At 40.7% G+C, this 15,909-nt stretch overlaps 1 protein-coding gene across 3 annotated transcripts in view; it reads right to left on the bottom strand.

Moving 5' to 3' along the window:
• SGCD (sarcoglycan delta) overlaps positions 1-15,909 on the bottom strand; it is a 917,058-nt gene that overhangs the window by 368,751 nt on the left and 532,398 nt on the right. Inside the window, exon 1 of one of the 3 annotated variants that reach the window (XM_025435413.3) lies at positions 8,606-8,626. The exons of 1 other annotated variant lie outside the window; for it this stretch is intronic. The gene's annotated coding sequence lies outside the window, so the exon portion shown is untranslated. Of the gene's footprint in view, positions 1-7,989; positions 8,501-8,605; positions 8,627-15,909 lie in introns of those variants that run through there. One more of the 3 variants, XM_025435411.3, reaches the window with a different exon arrangement.

Consider the following 15,909-nt stretch of genomic DNA (forward strand, 5'->3'; position numbering starts at 1 on the left):
CTGTGACTACTGCTATCACCTCAGGTTGGGGGACAGGAGCCCAAACCAGGGCAGTGGTATAAGAGAAATACAGTATTTGGAAAGTAGAGCTAATGGGACTTACCCAAACTTCCTTGGTGTGTTAAAGACAGCAAGAATTTGAACCCGGAATGTCTAGCTTAAATACCAATTCTCTTACTTCTTACGTTAAATGCTTCCACATCCATGTGTATATGTGCTCAGAACAGCATGATGACTCATTCAAAACATGTTTTGGTAACAGTGTGAGCTCGAATTTCTCAATACAAATATTAATTTTAAGACAATTTATCAATACTACAAATCCTATAGCAACTACTATATTTCAGGCAGGGTACATGTTCCCTAAGTACAGGCAGTTTTCCCAGGTAATAAGCCAACTTTGATAGGTCTATGAAACCCACCAAATTTTACAGCATCATAAAAAAAGAGCTATAACAAATTAGGCACATCCTTTTATAGCGATTCGACAGTTGCATAAAATTAGCATTGATCCAGATCTTCCTTGACAATTGTATTTGGTAAGGATCTTTAGCTGTGCTCTCTAATATTTGCAATGAAATCTGTGGTCTGAAAGGAAATGTTCATCTCATTTTTACTCATGTAATTTTTTCTAAAATCAAGGTGTCCAGAAACAAACATGCTAACAATAATAATGAAGTTATTATGTACTTAGCTAAGTACCTTACATGCCTCCACATATGTATATAGCTATGTCTATTGAGCTATAACTTAGTTCCAGGGAAATACACAGAAGTTAACTACCAAGCTCTGATTTTACAAAAATCTGTACATCTGTGTAAACGCTATTCAAAGTAGGTAAAAAAAACAAAACAAAACAAAACAAAAAACAAAAAACAAAGTAGGTAATGTTTCCATAATCCTAGAAAGTTCCCTCTTGGCCTTCCTAATTAATCCCCATCCCCAGAGGCAGTGACTATTGTGATTTCCATCACATTTAAAATTTTAAAGATTTTTTTTTTTTTTTAATTTTTTTATTTATTTATGATAGTCACGGAGAGAGAGAGAGAGAGAGGCAGAGACATAGGCAGAGGGAGAAGCAGGCTCCATGCACCAGGAGCCTGATGTGGGATTCGATCCCAGGTCTCCAGGATCGCGCCCTGGGCCAAAGGCAGGCGCCAAACCGCTGCGCCACCCAGGGATCCCACATTTAAAATTTTAAATCTCATGTACAGTTCTATGATGTGATTACTCCAAGGAATATCTGACTTTGAAACCTGTGCTCTACGCATGCTGTCCTATTGCATTTTTGCTAATACCTATCCATCTCAACTGTGCCCTCTAAGAGAATCAGGTTATAATGCCTTACTTTCTTTCCTATTCATCTAGAATGGTACTTTATGTACCACCTTTAAAAGAATTGGGGGAAAAATAACAGTCTTTCAAATAATTTTCTATCTTCTGTGGTTCAGACAAGAAATCCTACAGGAAAGACTGTTATTGTAAACACCAGATTGGGGTTAGTGAATAGTGGACACAAGCCTTCTCAAAGGAACAGGAACTGTTCAGATTGTACTAACTGCCATGCCCTGGGAAACGAGACCAAGGATGCCCTTTGTTAGCACCTTCTAGATTATCTAGATTTGTACATAATATCTCAAAATGTCAAATGCTTTGTAATTGATTAAAAAAAGAAAAATATAAGCACCACTCTGTGACCCAAAATGTGCCTTTAGGTCAGCCCTCAGACTTCTAGTTTGTGATCTGCAGTTTATATCCTCAGCCTAGGAAACACCAGGTGTAGCTTTGTCCACAACAGCAGTGATGCCACAGATCTCTGAAGTTCAGGTTCAACTTTCAGAGTTAATATCTGTCACTACAGGGTCCAAGTTATAAGCTGACTGGTTTGTCCCTGGCATTTCTGACCACCAAGGGAAGCAAATGACCTGGGTCTGAACTGAACCAACAAACAGAGAAGAAACTTTCTCAATAGAAAAACTGGCAACAGGAAGATAGGATGAAATTTAAAAGAGAGAGAAAAGGAGAGAGTGCTAGAAAGAGTACAGGACAAGAGAGATGATGGCAGACAACCCCAGGTATGAGCATGAAGAAAAGCAGCACAGTATGGCACTGCTCCTCAGATATTTAAGCAATCCTCTCACCAAATATGCCATGACCAGGATCATGACCCTAACCAGAGTTAGGACAATGGGGTGGCGTTGAATGCTTGCTCAGACAAAAGAGCCAACAATTGATATTTATTTACTCAGAGCTCCAGAAAAACAGCTTCAGTGGCTAAAGACTTCAACCTCAGCAACTGGCTAACGGCAGGGTTTCCAGGAATTCAGAAATATGTTATTTGGAAGTCAGGGTGCTCATGAAAGAGTCTGATGCTATCATCTAGCAAAGGTAAGTGGTCTGAACAAGTAGGGAGTTTCTAATCCCCGGCAATATAGTTTTTTATCGGGAAACTCTGCTTGTGTTAATAGGTGCCACTGCATTATCGGTCAAAAAAGAATAAAGCCATAGCTTCCACATCCACCTGCACACCCAGAACTCCATTAGGACAACTACCAGCAAAGATTTCTGAGCAAACCAATCTCACAGGATTTATACACTTGGTGAACTGTAGTGACATGTTCCTCCCTGAGTCCTGCAAACCTCTCTGACAGCAGGCCAGGGGCCACAGATTACATGGCTTCCTTTATATAAGGCGATTCACACTTGGCAACAGAAATGTGAAACAGTAATGAAGACGATCACCTTTCTGTGTGGCACCAAAGGTGAAAGAAAGAGGAGAGTAGAATCTTTCGAGAAATCCAGGCAATACAAAAAAAGTAACTTGGATCAATCAACATAAAACATTCTCCCCTCTGCTGATTATGCCCATACTTCTTTTCATTTGCCTCTTTCATTCTTTGGCAGTTTATCTCATGCTCTCTCAGTTAATATTAAATATGTGTGTGTGTCCCCCTCTGCTATAAGATCTGCCCACCTTTCATTCTTCTTTCCTACTGTACTGCTTCTCCCATAAAATCGCTCTCTCCCCCTTTGGTTAATAGATGTTCGGTGCTCTGTTCACGGAATATGCACTTGGCAGATGAGTGGAATGGAGTCCAGGGAATCATATTTTTGTCAGGAGGAAGTTAACTGGAATGTATTCAAGAAGGATAAAGATAACAGCACAGGAAAAGACGAAGGACAGATGAAATAATTCAAGATGCCCAGCCTTGAGAAAGGGAGAGAAAGACATTCATAAGAAAATGGGAGAACTTTAGAATTACAAAAATCATACATTCTGAGAAACAGAGAACACTCTAGAGGCATCTGATCCCATTTTACAGGTGGTCAAACCGAGATCCAGTCATTAGTGAAGCCAGGACTTATCCCAGGCTTTCTGACCACCTCTACGTCTCTTCTCTTTCTTTACCACGCTTCTGTACCAAGTATCATAACCAATTTCAAATGTGGCTCCAGAGACCGTGACAATGGCCACAAATCACAAAGTATAGGAATCCAATTTGGCTCAATTTGAGGACACCTGAGGTGGGAAACAACACCCCAGCTGCCTCGCAGTGTAGTGAGGTTCTCCGTCACTGGAGGCACTGCCATCACCTCTGGCTGACACCTGTCTGCAACGCTATACGTGGCATCCCTGCAGTGGATACTGATTTAGCCGTGGCGGGGGAGGGAAACAAATTCAGCTCTCTGCACCAGTGTCTCGCTTCAAAATAATCACTCAGAGAGCTTTTAAAAATATAGAGGCTCTCCAACTCTAGTTTCTGAAGTTCTGATTTAGGAGGTTTTGAGAAACCATGGAAGCTGGTGATTTCTGAGGAATCTTCTAATACTAAGATTCCATTATAATTTTACTTTCCCTTTTTTTGGAAGCAGGTTTCCAAAGTATTCCTTAAGCTATCATTGCTGAGACAATGCATGTATCATGTAGTCCACACCAGACTTATGGTCAAGGGACAAGAAACATTACCAATGTCTCAGAGTGCCTGTGCCCCTTAGGCCATCCTTTGATCTCAGTGTTCACTTTTCTGATCTCAGTGTTCCCTCCTTTAAAGTGGAAGAAATGGATTATTAGAACAGTGTTTTTCAAATGTATTTGTTTGTTTGTTTGTTTTTTTAAACATTTGTGGCCAAAACTGTCCATGCCTATCCTACAAACATCCTTTCTGGCATTCACTGGTGATAGAACATGGAGAGAAAATAATAAAAAAATAATTTAAAAATTTAAAAATAACATGGAGAGGCTCATTCTCCATCAGAAAGCTCTTGATCTGAATTTTTTTGGACTTCTACTTCATATCCAGAGGGTAATACGTGGTTGGCTTTAACTCATTATAGTAATATCATTGCATGGGGCCAGTGAGTACATGATCCAGTACTGGGGGTGTATTCTGAGATGTGAGGCAAAGTCTCATAGGAGAGGTATTTTCCCCTTTATGCCTTGCTACCTTTGCTCTGACTTGAAAAGGATACGTGGACATGAGCACAGGAAGTTCAGCTGAAGAGCTCAGGACAGTGAAGCAGAAAGTTGGCTTTGGTCACTGGGGACATTGCTCAGCTGCTGAAACAGCTCTGACTGCCTAGGTATAGTCTACACCTCTCTACACCTAAAGCAATGTGAGCATTAAGACTTCTGTGAGCAGAGTTTCTATCATCACTTGCAACCAAACAAGTTTCACCTATACTGCACTAAAATTCTCTTTTCAGATGAAATCTCCTGCAAAACTCCAATATATGGAGCAAGTAAAAGTGGCGGGGCTCCATTAGAAATGCTAGAAATGCAGTTGGGGTGTTTTCATCCCCCCCCCCCAGATTCCTGTAGAGGTTCTTCAAGGAGCCAGAACCAGCCAGGATCAGCATGTTGACCCCAGGAGGGATCCTCAGATCTTCCCTGAGATCTGAGAGTTCTGCATCAAATTTGTTCTTGTGTTTTTCTTTTGATGTGCTTATTTGTGCAAATTTTGTCCTAGAAAATACAGATCCATCATTCCTGACCAATGTCTACTACCATAGAGCTCTGGTGTCTGTGTTTGCATTAACTTGTGTTATCATGTGGGCAGCAAGTGATTCCATTATCATTGTCATGAAGAGAGAAAGGAGTGTGAGAGAACATAAAATGGCACATTCCTTCAAGGAGCAAATATAAGGACATAGTGAAGGTAGATATGAAGAGAAAAAAGCCATGGAAGAATCAAGTGTCCAACCAGGATACAAGAATGTAAGAGTGCTGAAATCAAAGTAATTTCCAAAGTCACTGTTAGTCCCACGTTCATGGCATAAACCTTATTAAATTCTAATAATACATTTTCTACATAAAAAAATGTTGATCATCTAGATGTTATTAGATGAGTTTCTTTGTATTTATTTCAAAAATCTGTTTTAGTGCTCTATCTGTTCAAGAATGATGAAGACAAGAGGCAATATCTAGGTAGTTATTTCTGGTTTGTGTCTATTTAAATGACAGTATAATGAAATCATTAGATCAACCATGAGAAAATCAATCCCCACTCTGCTATAAAAGGGGTCTTCATATTACTCATACTCAAGAAGTTCTGAACTACAGGAGGGCCCAAATCCCTTCCAGATGGTCAAAGTCATAATTCTATAAACCTCCTAACCTCATGAAACTAGTATTAAATACTTTCACCAATAATGTGGTATATGACCTTGGAGATGTTTCTTAAAAAAAAAAAAAAATCATTCATCAAAATGAAGCAGATGTATTCACTTTATATTATTTTGAAAAAGTGTGTCTTTCTGATAAAGTGGCCATGGGCAGGGCCTAGAACAAAGTGCTCCCTGCAATCACTCAACATCTCCACCTGGTCCTTTCACTCAACACCCCCAGGGGGAATATCTCTACATGGAAACATATGGGTTAAAAATAAAGCCTGAAGAGCAGGCTCCCTCCTTGCTTAGGAAATTTGAACCCTCGGGTGTTGCCATTCTTACAAAATGCGCTGATTGCTTCCAGAAGGCACAGCAGGGCAGACTGACCATGGGGTCTCCCATTGTGTCAAGGGTAAAACAATTCTCCTCACTGAGGCCACGGTTTATCCACACACTTCAAGCCGAATGGATCAGTGCCTGCTGGTTTGCACTGTTTCTAGAATATGTGCTTCCTTCCCGCGCAAGATCTCCTCCCTCTGCCCTGGCTGCCCAGTGCGTGGTATGGCCACTCCTCTCTCCTGTTACCCACACCTCAGCCCCGGATTTCTCCCTGTCCACCTTCCCACCCCCTTCCTTTTCCTTTCAAATGTCAAGGGAGCTTGACTGGCCCCTCCTCTACTTCTAAAAAAAGGGAAACTATAAAGTTTCTTCCAAGTTTTAGGCACTGCCGTTCATAATCCTGCAACCCGGAGCTGCCATTTCACGCCTGCTCCACTCAGTGCTTGACGCGCACTAAATTTAGACGAATATGACATTAGAGCTCACTTGAGTCTCCTTTTTCACCGGCAGTGGGCTTGGCTATGGTTCACGTCGGTTCCTAATCTGTCTTGGCATTTTGCTCACCCAGTAGGCACTTAGGAAAAACACAAATGTAGTCACTGTCTATGCTGGTGTCCAACCGCACTCCCAAAAGTCCCAAGCCTGCTCCACCCAACCCAACACAAAGACGAGGCTGATGAAGAAAATATTTGTGTGCCATGTCTTGGAGTAAGAAACCCTGCTGCCAGGCATTTCCCAATCCCCTCCTCCAACTGCAAAGCTGTGGAGAAAATGAAATTGCTGGCCAAGAGGGATGGCTTCCCACCAACAGGACACAAGGTCTGCCTGCTTGTGTGTTTTACACAGAAAAAGATCTGAAGAACTCCAGCCTTTTATTCTTCATTCACCCATTAATCTTTACTATTAGCTACTCGCAGAGAGATTTTAACGCTGAAGTAAACACACACCTGAATCCATTCATTCATCTACTTCCCCAAAGAGACTCTTGGCCAAGCCCCCTTTGGGAGAACACCAGGGCTGTCACTGATTGCTCTGCCAGTAATCACAGAGCTGTAGTGAGATTTAGTCTAGCCCTTTCTGAGCCAAACCACTTTCTTAAATGCAGTTATGCTGTGTATCTTCTACATGCTGAACATAGACTAAGGCAGAACTTTCCTGGGGGAAGGGGGTAAAAATCTATATTGCATTATAGCTGATATGCATGGGAAAGGATTATTTAAAATTTGTGGAGTCTCTTAAAGCACTCTTTTCCGGTAGGGTGCAAAATCAAAATCAATGAACTAAAATTCCCACCATAACATTTCTATCTTTTAACAATGATTTTGAATGAACTACTGTTTTCTGTTATTCTTTGATTCTATTTCCAAAATACAGACAGACTGTTTCAGGGTAAAACTGCCAGTTACTTTTCAACTCAGAAAAGTTGAAAATTATCATAGAAACAGAATTACAAATGTTGATCCAGCATATTTCTGGGCAAACACAGCACTGGGCTCCTTAATGACAGCCCAAATCCCCTATAATAATAAAAGTTGCCAAGAATACGGGCACACGTATCTGCTCCCATACTCTGAAAGTATAACCCAAGATAGAAACTTCAAACTCTGATTCCTTCCTCGAATGAAAGCTATTTTGTGCTGAAAATGCCCCTCTCAAAAACTCTCACGAAGCAAAGAACACAATTTCGTCTAAAATGATCTTTTCTGCCCATGAACTGTCCTTCCATGCAGAGAAGTTACAGAAGCCTGGAGCGGGGTGACCATACAAGAACATACTTTGCCTTCTCCTATTTGTGTTGCCGGCTAAACCCTAACTTTCCAAAGTGTCTCTGCCCTGCTGAAAATCCGATCTGGAAGAGGGCTGGGGGAGAAAAAGGATTAGCACTAGCACTCAGTGATGGAATTCTAACTTGTACACACACACACACACATGCACACACACACATGCACGCACGCACAAACTCAGGGTACTTGCACACCAAACAGCAGGCTGAGAAAGTGAAGAGAAGCTTGGAAATACAGGAACTGAAGAGCAGGGCCCTACCTCTCCCGTCTGCTCCACAAAGCGGCTGAGGAAAAGCACCCGGAGCCCCCGAGCACGGGGCGGCTCTGGAGGAGGCGGCGGCTCAGCCCGCCAGCGGGAGCAGGCCCAGCCTGCGTTCAGGAGCTGCCCCAGTCAGATTTTCCAACTGCAGAATTGCAGCCAAGTCCCTGCCCATGCCTGAAGAATTTCCTGAACAGCATTCCCGTTCTTTTTCTGCCTGCTTTGAAACCGTACTCTGTCTGGACTTCAATACGGCTTTGTCAGGCCAACTCGGAGCCACTGGGCTGTCTCCAGCGATCAATGGGAAACACATGTGTCAAGCACAGACCCGCTCCCCAGCGGCAGCGGGCCCACTGGCTTCTGCCGGGCTCATATGCACAACCCCAAAGGAGAGAGCTTCTAGGACCAACTCTGATCGTTCAGCCATTCTCCAGGTTCTGCTCTGCGGTGCTAGGTGCCCGGAGAGGAATCTCCTCCTCCCGCTCAACACTGCTCCTTTTTCACTTCTCCCACTGGCAGTCCCGGGCTAGCCCCCGTGAGCCCACTGAGTGCCTGCCAGCCCTGAAACCCAGCCTACCACAGCTGAGAGACATGAATCCTAATTTAATTTCCCTACCTGCCTCTGCCTCAGTCATTGCTCACCATTTCAATTGCTGGAGTGGGAACAATATTTTTAGCATTTCTACATTGGTTCAGTACTTCGGAGTTGCCCCCCCCCCCCCCATCCTATTAGGTGCATCCAGTGCGGCTGCAACTAAAAATAATGCCATTATTTTTGGGCACTCTTGTTGCTCTCTGCTCTGTAACTGCACTGGTCCAGGAATGTAACATTTCACATGCTCTTCCAGATGTGCGATGGTTAGAGAAAATAGAAAGGAGAAAACAATGTGACTATAATCAGAGTATGTCCTAATTCTGTGCACCTGTGATTGCTTCTGGATGACACTCCATCAAGGTGTCCTGAGTACATTCTGCTGGATTGTGTGGGCTACCTTTGATATTTCCTCTTACCATGAAACAAGAGGAAACAAATGAGTTAATATTTTTTGTGTTAATATTTTACTTCCTGGGATCCCTGGGTGGCGCAGCGGTTTGGCGCCTGCCTTTGGCCCAGGGCGCGATCCTGGAGACCCGGGATCGAGTCCCACGTCGGGCTCCCGGTGCATGGAGCCTGCTTCTCCCTCTGCCTGTGTCTGCCTCTCTCTCTCTCTCTCTCTCTCTCTCTCTCTGTGTGACTATCATAAATAAAAATTTAAAAAAATATATTTTACTTCCTAAAAACGCACTCTAGTAGCAACTTATTTTAAAGAATGGGTTTGCCAGATTTTTTAAAATGTGTGTCCCTCAGGGGCTGTCGTAAATGATAGGATTTGGTGGCGTCTTGAGTTTAGCATCAAAGTGCAATGGGCACTTAGAGCAGGATTAGATTTTTGCCTTGGGAAGCAGTGTATGTGTGGTGGGGGAGGGGAGAATGTGCCTCTCTAAGGTCAGGATGCAATTACAGAATCAGAGAACTTTAGAGTTGGAAGGAACCCCAGAGACCATCCAATCCAAATTGTTTCTACCCTTCATTTTACAGAGGGAAATGAAGGCCCAGACAGATGAGATGACTCACCCAGAGTTGCAAAGACAGTTAATGCTGGATCTGAGGTTAGAAAATGGGATTTTGGCTAATTTTCTATGTGCTTTCTCCCGGCATCATGTGAGAAAGGCGATGACATCTGACCTTCACAGAAGTAGGCTTGTCATCAGTTGGCCTGGGTCTAATCTTCATTCTACTTCTCTTACCGGCTGTGAATCTTGGCTAGCTTACTTAGCCCCTGTGAACCTCAGTTTCCTGAATCCATAAAATGGAGACAATGGTGTACTCTACCTCATGGAATTGCTAAGGACTTGGTGAGATAACCCATGTAAAGTGGCCCATAAATTACATTAAATATCATACACTATATTTACTAAATGATGTGTTATTACAGAGCCTATAAATTTCAGCTTAGCTTTCTCCCAATGGAGCAAATATCAGACCCTTCCTCTTAACTAAAAAGCAAAAATTGTACTCTCACATCTAGTTTGAGTTCCTAAAATAAACCATTTGACTGACTAGTTTTCTGCCACTTTACCTTTACTAATAGGGGTCTATCACCTTAAACACAGAGAAGTTCCTTTTGCCTTAATGAAACATTAAGCCAACCATACAGCTACTTTTTCGTTTATCCTGAAAACCTAACACTGAAGTCTTTCCTCAAGATTAACTCACAGGAAAGGAAAACAGTGAGACCAAGTCTGCAGTTAGTTACATGAGGCTGAACAAAGTGCCATTTGCAGAGGACTGGACCTTCTCTCTAAACCTTAAGAGCTCAAGATTACCATGCTAAAAACAGAAGACCATCAGTAATGCCCTAACATAACAACAATCACACACACACACACAATCCCATAAACTGACAGAGAAATCTTATTGAGGAAACAGCTGCAATAAATTCTAAAGAGTCAGATTTCTACCTGGGATTCCAGAGCCTTTGTCTTCTAGCCAACAGTAGCAAGTGGTTAATGAACTACTAGCTACTTATCATTCATGTTTGGTGTGCCAAACCACTTTTGCAGGAACAAAATAGGAGAAGAGGTTAATTTGGAGTGGTTTACAAATGTTTTAGGAATCAAATAAACAAACATAAAGCAACTGGAAAAAACAAGCTCAGACATATAAAAAGGCAGAACAATGGTGATGGGATTCAAAAGATGCTTCCCTAATATCTCCTCCCAGATATTTGCTGCATGGCTCATTTCAGTATGGGTATTTGGAGAAAGGTCAGTTATGACCTGGCCTCATTATTAGAGCTTGAAAATCCTGAAAAGTTGCTTAACTCTTCCAATGTTAAGAATAATCATCCAAAACTTGAAAATAAGGCCAAAAGAAAATCATGTTCATTCCAAGTTTCATGTGCCAATTGTGTAACATGCTCTCTCAAGAATTACCTAAGAGACACAGGAAACAACAGATGTTGGCGAAGGTGCTGAGAAAGGGGAACCCTCCTACACTACTAGTGGGAATGCAAACTGCTGCAGTCACTCTGGAAAATAGTATGGAGGTTCCTTAGAGAGATAAAAATAGAACTACTCATGACCCAGCAATTGCACCACTAAGCATACACCCAAAGGATACACAAATAACAGATTTGAAGGGGCACATGCACTCTGATATTTATAGCAGCATTATCAATACTAGCCAAACTATGGAAAGGGCCTATGTCCATCAACTGACGAATGGATACAGGAGATGTGGTGTGTGTGTACACACACACACACACACACACACACACACACACACACACTGGAATATTACTTAGCCATCAAAAATAATGAAATCTTGCCATTGCAGCAACATGGATGGAGCTAGTGTGTATTATGCTAAGTGTAATTAGAGAAAGACAAATACCATACGATTTCACTCATATGTGGAATTTAGGAAACAAAACAGATGAACGTGCAGGGAAGGGAAAAAAGGAGAGAGAAGGAGGGAAACAATAGGCTTCTTAACAAAAGAGAACAAACAGTTGATGGAGGAAGGTGGGTGGGGGTTGGGCTATTGGGGGAATGGGTGTTAAGGAGGGCACTTGTGATGAGCACTGAGTGTTATATGCAAGTGATGAATCACTATATTCTACTTCTGAAACCAAAAGAAAAAAAAAAAGGAAAAAATACCTAATGAACTACGAAATAAAGATCCCAAAATTAGTGAAGTTGCATTACCCTGCAGGCTTTGTCTATTAAAGATACAAATTATATCTTTCCAGGAGAAAAAATAATCCCAAGTGTGACGGTTTATTGCCCTATAAAACATTAATCAGTTTTTTACCCAATCTAGTAATCTTGTACTAACGTACTTTTACTAACACACCTATAAACAAAGAACTCCCTCAACTGTTCATGGAACCAACCTTACCATCATATGTACATCTTCATTAATTACTGAGTCATTTTTTTACATCTTTTTACTTTATATTTGTAGAAGTCACATTTTTAACTTCTAAAAAGTATAATTTGATACAGTTTCATTTTCCTCATCTGCATGATGTGTGTTATAAATCTCACATGAGATAGTGCATAATAAAGCACTTAAGGTGTATGGCATATGGTAAATGTTCAAACCATGTAAGAGCTGCTATTAATACCATAATATTTGTTTTTCAGCTTTGTAAAAGACTCTAGAGATCGCTAGACCAGATCACTCAACAGTCATCTTCCTATTACATCTTCCAGTCCTTGCCCTTAGATCCTACAGGCCACCTTAGAATCCTTCCACAGATGTTAATCTCCTTGCTTTTCAGAGATTTCCTACTTTTAATGTTCTAAAATTCATAACTGAAATGCATCTCCCTGTAACACATACAGATTCTAAAGGTGCTAACCATAAAGGTCAGGTTAAAATTCTGACCTTAAGGATCAGATGAGCAAGAAAACTTCATTCTTAACTGGAACAAAAGCTCCAGGAGGACAAGAATTCTTGTCTGCACCATCTCCTGCCATTGTTTCCAATGTCTAACACTGGAAAGTAGTTGGACCTTATATTTACCCAATGAATGAATAAGAGCCTTTGACTTACTTGAAATCAGAGGACCAAAATCATCCTTTGTAAAGGATTATTTGATTACACTTTCAAGATATCTGCTGCCCCTGGATCATTTCTGCTCATTATGGTTCAGATTCCTTTTATCATCTTCTAGGAATGTTTTAGTGTGGCTAATTTCCTCTTGAAATTTGATCCTGAGAGGTGACAAACTTTTCAGGTGTGCTGGGTCTAATTTGGGGGCAGGGGAACAAATCTCTCACTTAAGAAGTTCATTTTCATTAAGGCAATTCACAATATTAGGTTTGGGGTGCAGAGGGGTGGTGATAACCTCAAGTCATACTAAAAAGCCAGCTTGCAGAGACTCTTTATCACAGGTGCTCCTACATCTCCTACCTGGTTTACATCTGCAATTCTCAAGCCTAGCTTTCTGTTAGAATCATCCAAGGGAGGTTTTAAAATGACCAGAGCAAGGGGCCCACACTTTGGTTCTACCTGAATGGAATAGGAACCTGGTAATCCAGGTGATTCTTGTACCAGCCGATTTAACATCACGAAGTTGCAGTGATAACTTTTATAACATAAACCTAATTGTGTCATTCTGTGAACTAAACTCCTTAAATGTCTTTCTTACCATTGCCTGAAAGGTAAAGACAGCAACTGTCACCAGGACTTGAAAGGCCTGGCTTTCTCTGGTCCCTTGTCTATGTACCCTGTCTTATCTGCTGCCACTGTCTCTTCTTCAAAGAGATCCTGTATCTTTCCACCTGAGAATCTTTTACAAAGCTGTTTTCTCCTTCTGGAAAGATTTTTCTTTTTCATGGAACTTACCTTCACTCTCATGTTTTCAGCTCTTTAACTCCTATTCAACCTTCAAATTTATACTCCATTATCATTTCTTCTGGGATTTAATTATCTCTGAACACCCAGAACCAACAGCCTCCTGCTACACAGGCCCCAAAACCAGTACTTACCATGGATGTGATTACATATTTATTTGTATTTTTACTTGATTCATGTCAAAATGTCCTGATAGAAAATGATTATTTTCCAAGAGAGCAGAAACTGCTTACTCTGTACTGTGTCCTATTTCTTCCCACCACACCTTGCTAATAGCAAATGCACAATAGGTATTTTTAAGTGAATGCAGGTTCTTTTTTTTTTAAACCCAAGACCAAGAAGGTACATACAACTCCATTTTCTTTACCTTGAGTTTTCAGACTTCATTTAATCTTTCTGACAGGTTAAGATATTGTATTGTACTTTGGATACTGAGTTCTCTTACCAATGTAAATACTTCTCAAAACTAACAAGCCCTTTGTAAGACTTTGTGAGAGATTACCAAATCAGATTCCTGGCAAAGACATTAAGGTCTGAGGTACAAGGCAGGATGGCTATGATTACAGGGGACAGTGTTTGCTGTGTCAGGGCAGGTTAAACTGAGATACTACTGCAGGGCCATCATGAGGCACAAAGTAGTCAATGGCACAAATATGAAAAGAGGCATTCACCAGGAACCTTCTGATTATAGCAGTCAAAACTCATCCAAAGTACCCTAAGGAAAAAAGGGGGTAGGGGGTTCCTAAATCATGTAACTCTAACCCCAAGAGATGAATCATAGGTGGGATGGAGTGCAACAGTTAAAATACAATGAAGGCTCTATCTCCCCTTCTTCTCTAGGCTTCTCTTGGTTTAATTCTCACTTTTGCTCTCTCTGTTGGGTAGTAAGATGTCCACAGGTGGTCTCAAGCTCACTTCCATAGGAAAAGTAAAAGATCTTTTCCAGAAAAGGATTCTAAGCTTGAGCTGCACGTTAATCCCTGAACAAATCTTTATGACGAGGGAATGAGGTCCTCATGTTGGCCATATTGGGCTCATATGATAGTCCTGGGGACTAAAAGGAAGCAATCAGCAAAATCTGCACCACATGAACTGAGTAGACCAACTTGGGAATTGAGAAAAAATGAAGACAGACAGAAGTCCCACGTGTGCTGTGGATGATAGGGCACCAAGACATGTTCATAATCTCACCCAAGTTCTTGAAAAAACATTGTGATGCAATATTTAATTAAAGGATAGAAAAGTATGTAGTATAGACAAGCCAAAGACAGTTGAAATTGATTTAAACTAATAGCAGGTAATTATGACAGTAACATTATGCCAGCCATTCATTTCACAAATAATACCTGATGCAAAATTACACTCAGCCAGCTTTAGCTCTTTGAAACAGAACAATCCAACCATGTTTTTCACTGGCCAAAGGCAATATTATGTGGTTTATTTAGAAGAGACTTTTTCTGTGAAGGAAGTCTGGCTCAGTGACAAATCAGTGACCCACAGTTTTGAGAATATCTCCATTGGCCAGACATAGTGTCTAAGAAGAAGTCATTTTCTGCTTTGGAAATTCAAATATATGCACGGTACAAAATGAAGGATTCTCAAGCTATGTCAGTATTTTGAAAAGGAATTGACACACTTGATAATTAATATGACTACCAATAAAACATGCCGTAAATATATCTTTTTAAAAAACTTAGTTAAATACAGTAAAGCAAATACTGGTATAATTACACAGATGGTCCCATGTATTATTTCCCTTTCAGCAAAAAACACTGATCAATTCATCAAAAATCCTTTCTGGTCCATAATTTCTCATTGTATTATAGGCTTGCTGAAAGTAAAACTCTGGAAATATCGCATTTTTATTTGGAAATAAAATTTATTGATCAATAAAGATGGGCCAGACTTCATGATAGGTACCCCATACTAGGCAAAATAAATAAGGCCTGTACTTGGAAAATATGAGCACTGCTCATCTTTATTTTTATAGTCCCATCAGTGCTCAGTGGTACAAAATATAACTGCTGGATACAGGAATTCCAAGCTAATTATAAGCCCTCTGAATGAGGAGTACTGCTTGAAATCAAAAGCCAATCTCCAAAATCCCCAAAATTCAACACCAAATTCCAGCAACTGTGCACCAAAAAAATTAAAAGTTGCCAACAGGAAAAAATGCAGTGTTATACATTTCTAATTATTTGATCTTTAGAAGGAATTCATTTACATATATGAAAATGACATAGTTGGGCAAACTCCCAGCCAGCATGTGTCTCATATATAACAGTTGCTTTATAACTGTTTAGTGTTTTACTAATAATGAACATTGCTAGTGATAAATAAGATTCTGATGCTGCTAACAAAAAGCTGAGGGAGTTCATCACCACTAAACCTGCCTTGCAAGAAATGATAATCAGAATTGAGGTAGAAACAAAAGGATGATAGCTAACAATGTGAAAAATGGAAGTAAAAAATAACTGATAAAGGGAAATACATAGTCAAAGTCAGAATACTCT

Source organism: Canis lupus, chromosome 4 (assembly GCF_003254725.2).
Source record: "Canis lupus dingo isolate Sandy chromosome 4, ASM325472v2, whole genome shotgun sequence".
Taxonomy (NCBI): Eukaryota; Metazoa; Chordata; class Mammalia; order Carnivora; family Canidae; genus Canis; species Canis lupus.